Source organism: Herpailurus yagouaroundi, unplaced genomic scaffold, assembly GCF_014898765.1.
Source record: "Herpailurus yagouaroundi ecotype Mexico unplaced genomic scaffold, PumYag 67641, whole genome shotgun sequence".
Lineage (NCBI taxonomy): Eukaryota > Metazoa > Chordata > Mammalia > Carnivora > Felidae > Herpailurus > Herpailurus yagouaroundi.
In genome coordinates, this window is record NW_024420442.1 from 2,601,104 (window position 1) to 2,606,487 (window position 5,384).

The following is a 5,384-nucleotide window of genomic DNA, read 5'->3' on the forward strand; positions in this document are numbered from 1 at the left end:
GCGTCCCAGAGGCCGGGGCTGTGGGCGGTTGCGGGCGTCCGGGCACAGAAGCCGAGGTTGGGGGCGCCCCCAGACTGAAGGCCGAGGGCCCGGGTGGGAGCCCCGTGCCGTAGCTACCAGTGGCTTTGAGAAGGAAACGTGCCGCCGCCTTCTGGCAGCCGCGGCTAAGACAGCCGAAGGCCGCGGGGTCGGTGGAGGTCTGCACGGGGGAGGTGCAGGTGCAGGAGGGTGGGAGGACGTGCAGGAGGGCGGGAGGGGCTGTGCGGGTCAGCGCAGGTGGGGGTGCAGGGGGCGGGAGGGGTCTGCAGTTCAGCGGTGTACAAGGGGTGGGAGGGGTGCGCAGGAGGGCGAGAGGGGGTGGAGCCAGAAGGAACAGAGCGAGCCAGGGGCACACCTCATTTTTGTCCACGGCTGTTAAAAATGCCAAGTTTTAGAACGTTCATCCCCAATCATTATGAACTCACGTGGGAGCACTTGGGAAAACTGAAATATTCAGGCATTGAGGGACTAATGAGCTTCATGGGAGAATTTGGAGTTGAGGCAAAAGATGGTTGCAAGAAATCTCTGACAAGAACACACACAATGCAGCAGACACTGATGATTCTGATCCCTTCTTCTCCGGAGGGCCAGTTATAATAGCAGCACAGGGTGGCAGCGTGACTGGAAAGAAAGAATGTCACTGTGAAAGGGACCAAGCAGCAGAAGGGTGAGGGCCATGGAAGGGCTGTATCAACCAGGAGGAAGGGCCCCAGCTCTTCTCTTAGTTCCTTCTATCCTCCCGCTTCTCCTGCGGGGACTCTACTAGATGTCACTCTTCCTTATGCATCACGATATTTCTTCCTGTGAATGTCTGCTCCAAAGTCTGTATTATTCTTCACCAAAGGAACGACAGACTATCAGCAGGAAAACTCTGATAAGGAGGCGCAAGTCTCGGAGAGCGGGGAGGAAGAGACGTTTAACAAACAACAAGAAGGATCTCACTGAAAAACATTTGGACCCACCACAGAACAGGCCCAAAAAATCCAGGTATCCGTATAGCTCCACCTATCACCCAACCATTCCTGACATTTACCTGTTACTGACCGGGTTTTTGGGTTTTTTTTTTTCTTAATTCTCCCAATAAATTAAGAAGTTTGTTTAAAATGAATTCAGACATTCAGTTTCACCTACTTAGAATGTTAACACAACACTCAGGTACCTAGTAATAGAAATCACAGTATATGTTGAAATCTATTTCGTGGCTCCTCATTCGTTCTTGTAAGCTCTTTTGTCCTCTACCTATAAGACTACTAACAAACGGTAAACATATCAGTAACTGAGACCAGTCTTTGTTTAGAAAACAGCCGAAGCAGCAGCTAAAGTGGCTGGGCTGTTTCCTACTTGGGCATTCGTTACTTGGCCATGGAAATGTCTCCCCTTGTACTAAGTAGGAGACTATACCCTTTCGAATGTGATTACATGCAAATGGCAAAAAGTTCAGAATTTCAAGTAGGACTGCATTTAATGATTAATACCTAAGTATTCAGGTGTGGACTTTTGTATTTTATGTGACAGTCCAAAGAAACTTAGTCATAGTATGGCTATTACTTTATCACTGAATTGGTAATTAAGTCTTGAAGTATATCTTGTCTTTGATGAATATATTTAAATGATTAACATTTGATTTTTTTTTTTTTTTTTTTTTTTTTTGCATTTTCAAAGCTGTGTATTTTACAATAACAGCCTGTTTCTCCTACGGAGAATCAAGGGTCTGGGAGGGTATGGGAGTATCGTTTGTGGAATCAGCATAGGCTTTTAAGGTGAAGAGATTTTCTTAAATCCCAGAATCCTCTCGAGGGAAAGAAAAAAGCATTGATGGGATTAGGCAAGAGGGAGGCCAGGTTGGTAGGAGCACGTGATCGAAGCCATGGGCCGCACGAGCACCCCAGGCACAAGGGTGCAGGGTACAAGAGGAAACTGTGTTCTCTCCTTGATGAGAAATAGCCCACGGACGTAGCAGGTATATACAGGGCTGTTTTCATAGGTTTGGAAAGTCACCGTTGGTGGTTACGGCTCTATGATTGCTAATTTTCTCTCATTTCATCCTGCAGCTGGGAGGAACAAAACGAGATGAAGAAAGAAGAAAGAACTTGTTCGTTGTTTCTGGTTTCTCATTTTCTAGAAGCGCATGGGAATTTTATTAACACTGACGTCATTCCAAACCGCATCCCCCAAAGAGTGACATCCAATGAAATCTGCCTTTTCTGTTACACTTGACAGATACGTTTGACAGCATGTGTTCTCATCAAAAATAAGTTTGTTTTAAAGTAATAAACTGGAAGGAAGGCAGATTTTATTTAGAGAAATCATTTTAACTCCAATCTCTCTTTTACCTCTTTGTTTTGACGCACCATGCCTTCATTAAAAGGTATCACTGACTACCATTTGACGAGCCTGCTTTAAATTATTTTATCATGGCCCCAAATAAATTAAAATGTCAAGGTGAAAACAACTTTTGTAAAGAGGGAGATGGAGGTCAGGTCTTTAGAGCTACGCGGCTCGCTGTGTCAGGAACTAGCCGCATGTGGCTACTGAAACACGCCCGGTCTCATTTGAGACGCACTGTTAGGCCTAAAAAGGACACAACTCACTGATAATTTTATACTGATTACATATCGAAACGATACCAAATTGAGTTAAAATGTACTACTGAAATTAATTGTGCCCACTTCTTTTTACTTCTTAACATGGCTACTTTTTCTAGTGTCACTTTTTCTAGTGACACACGTGAGTTGCATCGTAATGTCTATTAGCACTGCTCTAGAGTGTGGTTTGGAAGGAAACCTGGTGGATGGCCCAGCTGGTCTGCAGGCCACATGGTGCTGCTGGGCCTCGACCCAGACACTGATTTAGAGGGTGGTTCTCAAAGTTTGGGCCCCACGACAGCCTCATCAGCACCAGCCAGGAATTCCTAGGTTCCACCCAAGACCTGCTGAGTTGGAACCTCCGAGGGCAGGCCCCGAAATGGGTGCTTTCACAAGCTCTTCAGGGGATTCTGATGCAGCTACGGTTTCAGAAGCACTGCTTCAGAGGCACAGGGGAAGATGAGACTCACCTATGGTAGAACCAGCCTTAATTCACTGGCTTGGGACTTGCAGGTCAACTGAACAGGATGGCAAGGGCTGGACTGGGGAGGGGGCCAGAACCCACAGGGGCTGAGACACAGAAGGGCTCACATTGGGTGATGGCAGAAAACTGCAGAAATAAAAAAGCTGATTCCAGAAGGATACAAACATGACACCATGTATATAAGGTCTAACAGCACATGCAAAATGATCACCGTGTACTGATCATGGATACAAATATCCAGAGGAAAAAGCATGCATAGGAGAGATGCCTGCAAATGTAGCATGTGTGGGTGGGAAAGGTAAATAACTCATTTAGGGTGGTGACTACCTCTTGGGGAAACGAAGGGAGGAGAATCCTGGGGAGGGCTCCACAGTGGCTTCGACTGTATTTCCAATGTTACATTTCTGTGTTTATGTAAGTTTATTTATTTTGAGAGAGAGAGTGCTCCTGCGCACACTGGAGCGAGCACAAGCAGGGGAGGGGCAGAGAGGAGAGACAGAATCCTGAGCAGGCTCTGCGCCATCAGAGATCCAGAGCTGGATGCTTATCCAACTGCGCCACCCAGGCGCCCCTGCAATGTTGCATTTCTTAAGCTGGGTGGTGGGTACATAGACGTTGATAGAGTATTCTCTCTAATTTTGTATAGATCTGAAATATTTCCTAATAAAAAATGAAAAAAACAAAAGGAGGAGAGAATAAGCTTAATCTCTAGACTCCACTTAAGGGGGCAAAAGGTACAGGCGTACCTGACCAGAGGATCAGAGAAGGGGAAGGGCCCGGGGGTTTGAGAGGAGGGAGCCTCATTTCTGCATTTAGTTAAGGTTTCCCAGGTGCCGCCTTGGAGGCATGAGATAGCTTCTCCCGCATTCTGTGGTAGCTCATTTCATATGCTAATTTATATTAGCATTATTTTTTCATTGAGGTGAAATTCACTTAAAATTGACCATCCACAGGGGCTCCTGGGTGGCTCAGTCGGTTAAGCATCCGACTTCGGCTCAGGTCACGATCTCACTGTCCGTGAGTTCGAGCCCCACGTCGGGCTCTGTGCCTACTGCTCAGAACCTGGAGCCTGTTTCAGATTCTGTGTCTCCCTCTCTCTCTGACCCTCCCCCGTTCATGCTCTGCCTCTCCCTGTCTCAAAAATAAATAAAACGTTAAAACAAAATTTTAAAAAATAAAATTGACCATCTACAATTAAAACAATTCAGTGACGTTCACAATTTTGGGCAACTATCACTTCTTTAGTTCCAAAACACTTTGATCACCCTCAAACTCTGTACTCTTTAAGTAGTCCCGCCCCATCCTGCCCTGTCCCAGCCCCAGGCAACCACCAGCGTGTTTTCCATCTCTAAGAATTTCCTTATTCTAGACATTACATATAAATGAAAGCATACAACATGTGAACTTTCGACCCCGGCTTCTTTCACATAGCCTTAAGCTCTTCGGAGGCATCCACGGTGCAGCAGGTAGCTGCACTCCATTCCTTCTTTTGGCTGAATAATGTTTTCTTTTTCATTTTTTTTAAACGTTTATTTATTTTTGAGAGAGAGAGACTGAGCGCGAGCAGGGGAGGGGCAGAGCGAGAGGGGGACCCAGAATCCGGAGCGGGCTCCAGGCTCCGAGCTGTCGGCACAGAGCCCGACGCGGGACTCGAACTCAGGAACCGTGATCACATGACCTGAGCCAAAGCCCGACGCTTAACCTACTGAGCCACCCAGGCGCCCCAAAGAATATTTTACTGTACGTATAGGCCACAATCTCTTTATCCATTCTTCCGTTGCTAGACATTTACATTGTTTTCCACCATCTGGCTATTGTGAATAGTGTTGCTATGAGCATTCCTGTTCAAGTGTTTGTGCGTTACTTACACATATGTGCATCTACCCCCCCCCCCCCACCTCCCCACCCCCTGGCCAGTGAACTTCTGAATTATTGGGACCTTAAAAGGTTTTTATCTTTTTCCCCCCAAAGCCCTAGGCACCGAGTTTTTCACTTAGTGGATACTCCACCAAATGCCTGTTGAAGTGAAGTAAACTGAACACTTTCACCATCCTTTCTTTTTTTAAAGGAGCTTTTAAAATGCGTTATCGTGTATTCCTTATGGCTAGAACCGCATGGGGGTGAGACAGAGGCCCAGATGCCTTGTCATCATTACCTGAGTCCACGGGGACAAGGGGTACGCCCTACTGCCCATGCTCCAGGCCCCGGGCAGCCGGAACAGTCCCAAGCCTGCTGCCAGGGCCTGCGCGCTCCTCTTGGAGCTGTCCTGTGGGGGG